The sequence below is a fragment of the Vombatus ursinus genome, unplaced genomic scaffold (genome assembly GCF_900497805.2).
Source record: "Vombatus ursinus unplaced genomic scaffold, bare-nosed wombat genome assembly UNPS02000151.1, whole genome shotgun sequence".
NCBI classification, from domain to species: domain Eukaryota; kingdom Metazoa; phylum Chordata; class Mammalia; order Diprotodontia; family Vombatidae; genus Vombatus; species Vombatus ursinus.
In genome coordinates this window covers 6,732-20,635 of record NW_020939929.1, presented here as the reverse complement: position 1 = coordinate 20,635, position 13,904 = coordinate 6,732, and the positions used below count along the sequence as shown (strand labels likewise).

Here is a 13,904-nt window from a genome sequence, read left to right as displayed (position 1 = left end):
AATAACATACACAATGGGGTATGGAAATCTATCTTACCCTACAGGAAAATAAGTGGTGAAGGGGACAAGAGAGCAAGGGGTCTATAGAGGGGAGGGCAGATTGGGAGAGGGAATAATCAAAAGCAAACACTTCTGAGGAGGGACAGAATCAAAAGAGAGAATAAAATAAATGGGGGGTAGGATAGGATGAAGGGAAATGTACTTAGTTTTTTTACAACAGGACTACTATGGAAGTGTTTTGAATGACTACACATCTATAACCTGTATCGAGATGCTTGCCTTTTCAATGAGGGTGGGTGGGGAGGGAGGAAAGGAGAAAATTTGTAACCCAAAGTTTTATAAACACATGTTAAAAATAAAAAAAGAGAGAACAAAAGAAAACAACCAAAAAAAAAAAGAATGGCTGGATTTGTTCACAACTTCACCAACAGTTCATGTCCCAATTTTCCTAAATCCCCTTCGTCACAACCTCTTCATCATTATTGTGCCTTGATGACTATCATTGGCTTATTTCTAAATTACCAAGAAAAAAGTTGTTTTCCTTCTCCAACTTGGGTTGTGTAAAAGACTGGCGTATTAATACACCCATAATCTAATGCAATATGATGGAGTTACAGAGCTTCATTTTCTAAAAATCTTGACTTCTTGACTTCTTGACAGGATCCATTTAAATATGCTAAACTAATAGCATAGGAAGAACTCCTCAGAATGCCAGGATGACCATCCCCATTATCTGACTTTTACCATTTTGCCAACTTTTACTATATACTAGTCACAGAAATGTAAAGCTAAACAGAATTGGTTTCAGGTTGAATTGTTAAAAAGCTGTTATGGGGACAGTAATTAGGATTTTATTGATGCATGAAAAAGAATACAGTTCCAAAAATAAATGAACATTTTTTGATAAAAAATATCTTGTGATTATATCAAAAGTATGATAAAAAGAAATGTCCACTTTTTAAATAGTTATGTTCAAATGCTTCATTACTACTGTACTACATTATCTTGACTGTGCTATTTATCTGTCTTCCTATCTATATCAAGAGTTCTTAAACTAAGTACATCACAAAGTTAGTCTGTCAATAATTTTTTAAAGACCTACTTTGTGCTGGACATTGTGTTCAGTATTGGTGATACAAAGAAAGGCAAATAAGAGTCCCTGCTCTCAAGGAACTCATAGTCTAATGCAAGAAACAACATACTAACAACTATATACAAACAAGATAGGATAAATTAGAGATAATCAACAGAGGGAAATCAGTAGCATTATATTATTTAGCATTAGTAGGTAGTAGCAGCAGGCTATTAGCATTAGTTTCAATATGCAATGTTATTAACTATAGAGAAGGTATTATTATATGATACTACACCCTCTGATTCCATGAAGAGGAATTGATGACTATTTCAGGAAGCACTTCTTGGGGCTATGGTGTCAATAGAGAGATAAATTATGGCCAATGTAATTATATCTGAAGTGACTTTCTGAATGTAATGAAGTTGAAGCCCGATTCTTTCGTATGTCAATTTTAGAAGTTACTAACTTCCCAAGGCTTCAGAGAACAAGTTACTAGCTCTTCTATTAAAGTTTTGTCTCAACTCACTAGTTGGCCTGTTTTAATTATGAAGGTCATAATATCTGGTTTCCAGAAAAGAATTTTCACATCGGAAGATTTGGGGAAAGTTGAAGTCCATTTTCCTTAATGTCTAGAATACAGAATTTTAAAAAAAAATGTAATTGGCGATCAGGGGCCTCTCAAAAGCTATAGTAAGATGTCCAACACAGATCTGATGGGTTTAAAAGTGTCTCTTTCTTGGGCCAGGGATGACATATTGTTGCTTGTCCCTGTGACCGTGAAAAATGAAGGAGAGGGGCAGCTAGGTAGTGCAGTGGATAGAGTACCAGCGCTAGAGTCAGGGGGACCTGAGTTCAAATCTGACCTCAGACACACATTACACTTACTAGCTGTGTGACCCTGGGCAAGTCACTTAACCCTATTGCCTAGCCAAAAAAAAAACAAACAAACAAACCAAAAAAAAAAAAAAATGAAGGAGATTAAGGAGTTTAGCCATCTAACAGAGAACGTTTCTTTTGGTAAGAAATTTTTCTTCCCTTCTTTATATTTTTGGCAACATTGTAAATAAATCTTCAACCACATCCATTCTATTTAATATGCCAAGAGAAGAGAAGTTTGTAAGTACATTTAGTATGTTACTCTAGAATATGCATCAACCACCACTACTTTGCAATGCTTTAATCAAGTAGGACTATTTACTGTTTTCTGTGTTTTTCCAACCTCCCACCTTTCTACAATCCACTCTTTCTATTCAGATTATTGCTGTTTTACCTCTAACTGCTGAAATCCTATCCACCTTTCAAAACTCCTATCAAACATTATTTCTTCCAAGAAGTTTTCTGTTATCAACCTCACTGCAACAAGATATGTCCTCTGAACTCCAGCTTGTTTTGACCACTGATAGTATTGGAAATATTTTGCCTTGTGTTATACTGTAGCTATTTATGTGTTTTACAAAAATTTATCTTTGTATCCTATACAGTGACTAGCTTCATATGTAGTACTTATGTAGTTACTATTTATTAGAAGAAATGAATGGAACAATGAAAATATGGATGAAAAGACAATACAGTTTAATAGCCAGAGTCCTGTCCTTAGAGCAAGAAAGACATGAGTTCAAAGCCAGTTTCTGATACTTGCTGAAAGCAGGATCATGAGTAAGTCATTTAACTTCCCCAAGCCTCAGTTTCCTCATCTGTAAAATGATTATAATAACAAATATCTACTTCAAAGGGTTATAATAAGGTTGAAATTAGATGTTTGTAAGGTGCTTTGCAAACCTTAAAGAATTACACAAATGTCAGTTCACCATTTTATTATTATGATTATGATTACAGACAATATGATTTTCCTTCAAGATAATTTATAGGCAGAACAGCCCAGGATAATAGGCCTTTTCATTTCTCACCATTTCCTGCAGGGCTCAGTTTTTTTTCCTAGTCCCTAGGATTAGAAATATCTCAAACTACATGAGAGATTTTGAGAACTAATAAATGTATCACATAGTGCATCATATATCAAGAATATGTAGTTTCATTATGGGCTTTCGGAGTTGTGGCCAAAAATTAATCATCCTGTGGTCAATCTAGCGATGGGTCACTAGGAACTTTGATGAACTGATTTTATTATGTTAAATCTATTGCCAGGCCATACTCAACACCTTTCCAATTTGAACCTATCAGTGTTTGAAGTCTGGGACATGCTGTAGAGAATTCAGGGTTACCAACTTTGGGTCTAATTGGGTCCACCAATGCTAAGTGACTTTTTTTGCCTCAAAGATAACAGATTGCATTAACTAATGGCCTGATAGGAGTTTTGAAAGGTGGATAGGATTTCAGCAGTTAGTAAAACAGCAATAATGCATTAACTAAAAGGCAACTGATGAGCCTTAGCATAAAGATGTCCCAGTCCCCCGGTATTGAAACCCCTTTTATTCCATAATCTTCACCAGTCAACTCTGACTTCTCTCTGGCCACAAATGTTCTGCTCAACATACTACTAGGTCTGTTCTTTGCTAGAAGAACTCTACAAATCAGAGCCTGGGTGAGTTTTGCTAATAGCTGAACCACAGTTACGGTGTGAGGAGTTGGGGCAGATAGCAAAATACTGGGAAAATCATGCCAGCCTGACTGAATGGTATTGTCACATTCAACACTCATTCCCTGGTCAATACTCTGCTAATTCAGGAGAATATAAGTCCAATTTAAAGCCCAGATATTGTATTAAATGTTTTAGAACCTTTTGGTCTATGTATGTCTGAGTAATCTGTCTCTGCAATCAAAGTCAGAAATTGTTCTTTCTAAAGTTAATGATTGTACCTATGTACAGAAAGGATGCTATTGTGCACAATGTTCATCTTGGGGAGTTCTCTCTATCTCTTCTTGAATGACTTTCTCCTTTACAAATGTAAGTAATAAATAATGACTTAGTTAAGCTGACAGAGCAGAATACTAAATCAGTTCTTCAACAATGCTAAACAGAAGAGTTTACATTTTATCCCCAAAACAATAAGGAGCTATTGGAGCTTTTTTGTTTGTTTATTTGTTGTTAATAAGCTTTTATATAGTTAAGCTGCAATATACATGGTTTAATGCAACAAAAACATTTTAAATCAAGTGAAAAGCACTAAACAGAACAATAAACACTCAAAATAAAATATTTTCCATTGGAATTGTGTTAGGATGAATAAGGGGCTTAGTTATCATCTTACTGCAATTTTCTTATGTGTTACTAGCCTACAGACATGTTTTCTCTAATCATGCAGATGTGAATGGAACTTTGAATGATTAAATGAAAAGTCCATTTACTGCAGAGACTCATTTCATAAGGTAGCCAATTTGGCTTCAAGAACAAACTATTCAAGAAATACTCTATGTGTTTTTGCTCATTTTAAGAATAATGAACCTTAAGCTGATCTTTCTTAACAATGCTAACCTTCAGGATGAATTGGCAAATGTTCTTTCTCTGGTCACCTTGAAGCTAGATAACTTCAATTCAATTCAGAATATTCAATCACAGTACAATTACAAGTAAATTTATTTTTGAAAGCTTTCATAAATTTCTTTTTGTCATAAACATTTTTAATTCCCTAAAGAGTAGTGTCTTTCTGCTTTTTGTTGCTGAATTATTATATGAATTTAATCCTCAGTCTCTGCTTGGAGTAAGTCATCATCCTTAGTTGCATCACCAAAGGGGTCAAAAGATTGGAGGTTCTAGATAATGGACAAGAGATATTATTGACATGCTGGTGAGGGGATAAAAAGCCTGTGGGGCACATCCTGGAGAATGCTGTAGGAATCCAGGAAGCTGTAGAGGCCAGGAAGAGGGAGACAAATAAAGATAGGGAGTCAGCTAGGGTGGCAACTGAGCAGAGGCAGTTGGAGGACCACAATGGAGGCAGCAGCAAAAGCAGGAAGTAGAGGAGATCCAAAGGAAGAGACAGATTTTTGCTATTGGAGCTTCTTGAAAAGCTGACATACTCATCTGATTTAAAGATGCCATGTTATTAATCAGAAACCAGAGGGAGTAGAGTCAGGAACATCAATTCATTGGTATTCTATAACAATTGTCCAGATAACTAGTGATGAAAGCCTAACTAAGGATGTGGACTTGTGAATGGACAGAAGTGAGGAGAGTGAGGGATATTATGAAATTTGTGGATATTGTAAAATTGCAAAGACTTGGTGATTCATTAGCTGTGGAAAGTGAGGGAAAATAGAGTTAATAAGGATGACTGTGATGTTGTGAGTCAGGGTGACTATAAGGATGGTGTTGCTTTCAACAGGAGTAAAGTTAGAGGGAAGGTTTTGGGAAAGAAGAAAAATCTGTTTGAACAGTCAAATTTGAGATACCTACAGGATCTCCAGCTGGAAAATTTCATTAAGCAGTTGATGTTGGACTGCAGCTCAAGAGCAGGCTGAATATAAAAATCTGAAAGTCATCTAGGTACAGATGATAGTTGAATGCATACCAGTCTAGGAACCCCCAAGAGAAAAGAAAGAGTGAACAGGACATAACCTATGATTCAACAAAAAAGACATAAGAGAGTAGCTGGACAGAAAAGACAAGAGTCAGGGGAGAACAGTGTTGAAAATGCAAAGAGGATAGACTATCCAAATGTAAAGGAATTCAACAGTTCCAAATGTTACAGAGAAATTAAAAAAAAGTGATGAAAAATGAGATGAGGCCATTCAATTTGGTAATTAAGACTTGACCAGCTCAGATTCTTTAAGAATCAGGTCAATAGTTCATAAATGTTCAGATTCTTTAAGAGTCTGGTCAACATGGCAGATCTTTGATAAACCTTGTCTTTGGCTGAAAGAAGACTTGGGTCGAATTCATTCAGGCAGGACCCGCGTATCATGATTTTGGGATCTCTGGACCCCTAAATCTCTAAACCTCAACATTTTGGTGGCCCATACAGGGAAAATTGCCTAACCTCAAGTTCTTCTCCAGTCAAGACTGAAAGGTATGTAGGCCTCCCTCCCCGCTTCGTTCTTGCTCTATAGTTGGGGTCACCCTCCAAGCACCTAGGAAGGCTTGGAGGTGCTTTTCAGGCAGACAGTTATGAGACTGTCTCACACTTGACCTGATGCTCTCAGGCTCTCAGTCCACTGGTTTGGTTTCAGGCCGTGGACCTGGGTACACCTTCCATAGCATAGAGGACAAGGATGGACACCCTATCTGGAAGCTTATGCCCAATTCCATCAATTCTCTTGGTGCTAAGAAATTGAGAAAACTACAAGTGCTTTTTGGTTCCCTGAGGCTTACTTACTCCCTTCCCTCTACACCTCTGAATCCTCTTTCACGGAGGTTTCAGGGAAAAGTTAGAACAGCTAAAAACATCTTAGCAGATTCTGGAAATTTTGTGATTAATCATTAAGGAGTTTTGAAATGCTGCTTACAATCCTGGTCACTCCCTTCCCTTGAGTCAAGAGGGTATCTGCTAATTCCTCTCATAGGAGAAGAGTTTCACCCTCCCTCCCACCTTTGAAATCACCCTCCCCCACCTGGTGAAAGTAAGGAGGTGGGAAGGGGCAGCAGCTACAGTGTGGGCCCCATTGGCAGTAGCCTTGGGCCCTGGGGCAACCTTTGCCCAGAAGCATCACCCAGGTTCAACACACCATGCTCAAGGTAAAGAAGTTGGCCTCTGAACTTGGGTAACCACGCTCTTTTTAAAGTTGTAGTTTTAACTGTTAATGATGAGACGTTGATTCTCTGTGTAAAGTAATTTGGAAATGCATTTAACAAAATTGAAGTCACCAGATTGGTAATGGGTGTGCTTCAAGTTTCAAATTGGTGAATTTTTTGTATCGGTTATGTCAAGCAACTTTTCATAATTTGGTTACCTTTAAAATAATTTGGCTATTGTTGGTTATTGTTGCAATGGGTAAACTTGCCAAAAAGTTTGTTTGGGTCATGGCTTGCTGAGAATTTGCAAGTATATAGAAATAATCTCTAACAATTGGTTTTTTACACCAGGACAAATTTAAATTTGAGATGTAAATCCTGGAAAAGTTTTTTCCTAAACTGTGATAGTGAAACTTGTTGTTTGAGGTAAAGCTCATGGGATTTTATTTTGAGTTGTCTGATGGATCATAATAATCCACTGATAATCAATAATCCACCATCTGACAGAAATGCCACAAGCTACTCAGAGAGAATGTGATACTCATGGGAAGTCAGCATTGGGAGAAGCTGAGAGGACAATTTTAGCTTTAGTCTAAGATGGGATCCTCCTGACTCAGTTTCCCCATTATGTTCCTTTGAAAAGGAATGTTACCCACCTGGCTATTCCTGAGTCTGGCTATGAGGTGGATTTGATACTGCATGGTTGGAAAACTGAATTATCTGAATCCAAACAGAGCTAAGGATGTTTTATCCTGTCATATTCAAGTCCTAAATCTAGTTCGTGCTTTATCCTTTTATAGCAAACTTCTATAATTAGAGCAAATGGTCAGTAAAAGATCAACACAAGTGTGTGAGATCTTGCTGTTTTGACCTAAATGTATAGTCATTCAATACCCCCAAACAACTGAAATTAAATCAGAAACATCTTCAGTTTGGTTTGGGGAGGAAAATTTCAGTGATAATTGAAGTGAAAACCAGTCTCTGGCAAATTCATTTGTGTAACTATTCAACCCTGGGGTGAAAAACTTCTACCTGCAAGTGTTACTTAAACTTTTGAAAAAATAACAAGATCAGACAATGCTGCAGGTCAATTGTAAACGATTTTAATGGGGCTCTTACACTTTTACTTCTCCCTATATCTGGATCCTGCAGTCTTTTCTGTGAGATTTGTGTCTTCCAGACTACAGGCCATTCACCTACAGTTGGTAGAAAACAGCTGGTACCAGCCAATCTCCCCCCATCATTCCCTGGATGAAGCCTGTGCTTCGTTCTAGTTAACCTTCTCTTTGAGGACTTGTAGAGGCAGGGACAGCTCTATGCTCCTTGCCAGCAGAAAGTAGTTTCAGAAGCCAAGACCTTTGCCCTTTACCCCAAAAGAATTTGGGTTCCATTTATTTCAGGGGGGAATGATGAAGATGGGATCTGGAGCCCAAAAAGGAAAAACCCTGGACTTTCCCACATGACCAAATCTCTGGTGTTTGCCTGAGGCTATAATTCTATCCACTAGCCTCTCATTATTGTCTATGTCCAATCTCCCAATTCTGTTACCCTTAATTTAGCCTAGCCCTCCATTGTCTATTACTTCCAGATGGTCCCTGGCTACTTCCTATCTAGACCCTATTCATAGCCTCCCAGTTACTCCCATCAAGATCCTTCCTAGATCCCTCCCACAATCTTTCTGTATATAAGATCCATCATGTCTCCATTAAAATGCTCAAATTCCTTAAGAACCTAGCCAATAGCTCACAAATATTCAGATTCCTTAAGAGTCTGGCCAAAACTGTGGTTCTTTAATAGACCTTGTCTTTGGCTTAAAAAAAAAAAAAAAGACTTGACCATTAGTGATAATGGGGAGAGCGGTTTCAGTTGAAGGATGACGTTTAAGGCTAGGTTATAAGGAGTTAAAAGTAAACAAGATGAGAAGAAACTGAGGCAATTGATGTTAATACTCTCCATTATCTAATTTCTCCCCAAAGGAATTCCTGGTCCTGAATCTTCCAAAAAGCTATACAAAACTGAAAACAATATTTTCTCTTTTCTTCTCACAATTCTAGGTGTTTCTTTTCCTGTGGCTAATGAGACTCCCGGAGCTATAATCATCCACACATTCTTGTTATACATACCCATATACCCAGTCTATGTCTATTAACAGGGAATTGATGGCCCTTTTGACTATGCTAGGATGGCTGCTGAACTCTTACAGCTTTATGGTAACCTGTTCTCAAATGCCAGTACTCCTTCTATCATAGCAGCTATAAAAGAAGTTCTTATTCTGAATAGAAAAAGCAGATGAAGAAAACAACTTAGTCTCCTGTAATTTCTTTTATGGGAGCCAATTAAAGGAAGTCCTACTGCATGGAGAGTACTTGACCTACTAAATGTCTAAATTTATCAACAGAGGTGATGAAGTGAATCTGCTTTGACCTAGCTATCAACAATTAGTTGCCTGTCTGGCATTCTATTTCTTTCAAAATATGTTCAGACTTTGGGTACGCTCTCAATGGCATTAACCAAGAGAACTAACATTTTAGACTGTGGAAAATGGACAGTAATTTTGCCAAACTATATAAAGGACCATTTATTACAACATTTCTTTGCAAAACTATACATTTATATAAAGGAACCCTGGTGATATAAAGTATTGAAAGTATGCTGAAAAGAAAATTGGTCATTGTAACCATAATGCAGAGATCGGATGATAATGGACTACCTTCCTATTTTACAAACTTTTTCATTAATTCTTCAAGATGACAATATGGAATAGTGGTTTGAGTACCTCCATCTCAGGCAGGAAGACCAATATTGAAGTCTTGACTCTGAAACATATTAGCTGTGTAACTCTGGACAAATTATTTAATCTCTTAAGAGTCCATGAAATTCTTTCAGGTAATTGTTCTTAACTTTTTTTGTATATCATGGATCCCTTTGAAAGTCTGGTGAAGCTTATGGAGATCTTCCCAGAATAGTATTTTTAAATGCATAAAACAAAATACATGAGATTGAAAAGGAAACCATATTGAAATAAGTTTCTTGTTTAAATTCATAGACATCAGATAAAAAGAATCCCTGTGGTGCTTGAGCTGCATCTTGAAGGAAAAGAGGGCTGTATGAGGTAGTCAAAGAGGGATTGTACAGGCAGGTGGGAAAGTTATTGCAAAGACTTGGGGATGGGAGATGGAGGGAAAAGAGAGAAGTAGAATTTGGTAAACTGCAGATCGGGGATGGGGTGGGGCCGAAGTCCAAAGAGGTTAGAAAGATTGGAGATGCTAGGTTGTATATGACTTTAAAAGATAAACTTAGTTAATTTTATTTTATCATAGAAGCAATAAAAATGATTGTGGTTGATTGATTAGAGGAGTCACATGGTCAGGACTTCAAGTGAGGGCAATTAGAAAATGGATGATGAGCCAGGAAAGAAGACCAAGGAATGTTCAGGGAGGAGGAGAAACAGGACAAAATAGTGTTCTGAAAACTAAGAAAGGAGAGAGTATACAGGAGGAAAGTTATTTAAAAGTGTCAAATGTGGCAGAGAGGTGTAGAAGGATTAAGACTGAAGGGGGTGGGGAACCAAATTTGGTGCTTAAAAAATCATTGATGTCTTTGGAAACAGCCCTTTCAGTTCAGAGATGAAGAAGGATGTACCAGGTGTTCAGGAAGGACTAGCACCTCTGGTATGAGAACTTGCCACGTATTTTCCAGGGCTGTGCATCCAGGTAGAAGTGCCAACCTGGCAGTCAACTCCCAGTTGTGCCTCCAAGAAGCTGTAGCACATGCAGCAGCCACACCCTGGTAAACCATATCAACATGTGGGCTAAACCAGGTTGAAGGTAACTGACAGACCTTAAACTTGCTGGTGAGTTAGTAGAGGTGTCTATCCCAAGCATGTGAAGAATTTCCCAACCCAATGGGCAGATGAGAACAATTTATTCTAATGCCATGAAGGCAGCTGAAGCAGAGTCAGATCAGATATCTAAGACACCAAGATCATACACTGAACCCTGGGGCATTGTCAGTCTTCTTGACTTTTGTTTTGCTGCTGGACCTCTAGGACTCTGTAAGAGAGAGTGAGGTTGATAAATTTGTGCATCTCTACCTCATTTAAATCCAATTCACACATGAATAAATGCATCACCCCATGATGTCATTGGTCCTTTTTGAAAATGCATGTTGGATGGAACACTTCGACTCTTGAAATACTCAGAGAATCAAAGAACTGCAGATGTGCAAGATGGAAGGGACCTTGCCAACCATTTACTCCAGCAACAGGCAAAAGCAATCCCACTATAACATCAAGGAAGACCCTAAAATGGGGTCATCCAACCTTGGTTTGAACAGAAACAATTATAAGGTATGTTTGGTGTTGTTAAACTGCAAAGGATTGAAAAGCAAGTGAGAGAAGAAGATACTTAGGTAGACATAGGTAACTTTTTTCTGGCATTTGGGTGAGAAAGGGAGAAGATGATAGATAGCTTGAGGATATGAAAGATTGTACTGAAAGTTTCTGTGAGTACTACCTATCTTTTTACACAAGTGCTCAATCTCATAGTTGCATTTGGAAATACATATATATATGTACATAGATAGATATATGTGTATTTATGTGTATATGCATTTGTATGTGTATATGCACATGCACACACCTGTATGGGCATATAAAATACATGTATGTATGAATGTATATAAGATTTAGAAGATATATTTAGCTCTATGCGTAGATAGTTGTAAATAGAGCTAATTCTGTTTATATATTCATATACATATGCACACACACACATACATTTATTTGAAAGTAGATTCATTTCCATTACCATGGCTTTCTACATAGGGAAAAAAAAACTGTTGTGGTTGTCCGGCAAAAAAACAGCAAATTGATATATTGCCTTTGTACTTATGCTTCTCAACTTAATGGTTTCTTTACTTAACTATAGTTATTAGGAGCTCAGCCTATCAAAAGGCCATATTGTTTTAAAGTGTACGTGAATTAGCCTTGGGGACAAAAGCATAAACATAATCACAATTTGCCATTTTGCCCGAAACAACAAACAGCATTTTAATGAGTTAAAAGCTTTTAATGAAGGCAACAGTTAAATAAAGAAAACATTAGCATCTGATATAGACACAAGTGATACTATCTCTAGGGAACACACATTTCTTTTCTCCCTCTTGCAAAATCTCTAAAAATCTCTTTTCTAGGTTAGAGAAGATATACATTCAGATTTGACTTTCTCCTATCTTTGTTTGTTTTCTCTATATATCCATGTTCATGCATATTGGATGGAACACTTTGACTCTTGGAATACTCAGAGAATTGAAGAACTGCAGATGTGCAAGATGGAAGGGACCTTGGCAACCATTTACTCCAGCTACAGGCAAAAGCAATCCCACTATAACATCAAGGAAGACCCTAAAATGGGGTCATTCAACGTTGGTTTGAACAGAAACAACTACAAGGTATGTTTGGTGTTGTTAAGTGATCCTGTCACAGCAACTATCATTATCATTGTGCCTTGGATGACTATCATTGGGCCACTTCCAAAAACCCAATTATTTTTCTTCAACGGTTTGGTAAAAAGATAGTGTAAAAAATGAATCCCAATGTCATTTCAACATGAGAAGCCCCATTGAGGTGGTGGCCATTACCACTTGAGACAGCCCGTTCCACTTTTGCATAGCTCTAATATTTACAAAGTCTTGCCTGACATTGAGGCTCTAAAATTTACACTCATTGCTTCTAATTTTCTTCTTCAGGACCACATAGAAAATCTAATCCTACTTGGAAGGTACTAAACATTCTTTTTCACAAGGTACCTGGGACAGGAAAGAAAGTGCCATGACTTTCAAAAGATAAATTTTTTTTCAAGATGAGTCACCCAGTTTACCTGATTGCTCTTCTGTGTAAAGATGCTTTTCCTCACTTTGCTCCATCCCACACCACCTCAACCTGGCCTCCTCCTTATCTGCAATTTCTTTCAGACTGTAACTTCTATATGTTGGTCACTAGCCCCAAATAGTACCCTTCCTGGGATTTTGTGGGCAATCACTGATACACCTGTGAGGATCTTTTTATCTGGGGGTGTATTTAGGTGCCATTATAAAAGTCCCTCCTTGACACCTGGAGAGACTTGTTTTCCACCATAGACAATAAGCCATAAACTCTGACAATAGTCTTCAGGTAGTTTTTTTTTTCCCTATCCTTTCAATCCTCTGCCTCAGGTAAAGGTCAGCAAGGACAGATACAGAGGTCTTGGGTTGCTATGATAAAGTGACACAATCATTTCAGTAGTTCAGTCATTTAATATCTATTTTATTGATTCTGGACAAGCAATGCCTCCATTAAGAATATGACCTGCTCTTCCTCTCGATAATTTTATTCTCATGGAATCTGTCACTGTCCTTGGCATTCAAAGAAGACTCTTCTGGCAGTCATGTGATTCATGTATGTACTTTCAGCTTTTAAAAAAAAATGTGTTATCAGTAAATCTTTGTGCGCTCTCAACTTGTGAGGACACCCTAAGCCTTTTTTCCCCCACAGTCTCTACATTTCTAATGGGAGCATATTGTGCTGGTCTTTTTTTCCTTCTTTTTTAAAATATATATTCAAGGGACATTTTAATTAATTTTCCCCAAAGTGTGCTTCCTCCTCCTTATGCTTGAACTATAGTTTCAGTTACCATACAACAATTCTATCTCTCATTAAAAAAAAATCCATTAACTAGTCCACCAGAATTTATTAAGCATCTACTATACTATATGTCAGGCATTGTGACAGCTAGATGCTGAGGGTACAAAGACAGAAAGTGAAATAATTTCTACCTTCTCTTAAGAAGCTTACATTCCATTGGGGAACAGAATATGTATATACAGTATAAATATATACTAAAAATACAAAGTAAGACCCAGGTAGTTAAACATAGGCTAGTTAGAGAAGGACAACAGCAGCTAGGGAGGTGGGTGAGGGATCAGAAAAGACTTTGCATAAGAAGTTGCTTGAGCTCAATCATAGTGAAGTGAAGGATTCTATAAGATGGAGATGAGGAAGGAATACATTTTAGCTGTAAAGGATAGCTAGTGCAAAGGTGGGGGCATAAGAAAGGGAGCACCGTATTTAACTGAGAGCATGCCTGTTTGACTGGAACACAATGGGTGAGAAGGATAGTAGTGTATAATAAGACTGGAAAGTACATTTAAGGCTAGATTATG

At 37.5% G+C, this 13,904-nt stretch overlaps 1 pseudogene; it reads right to left on the bottom strand.

Moving 5' to 3' along the window:
- Positions 1-4,463: 4,463 nt before the first annotated feature.
- Positions 4,464-4,804, bottom strand: LOC114028066 (annotated as a pseudogene).
- Positions 4,805-13,904: the final 9,100 nt, after the last annotated feature.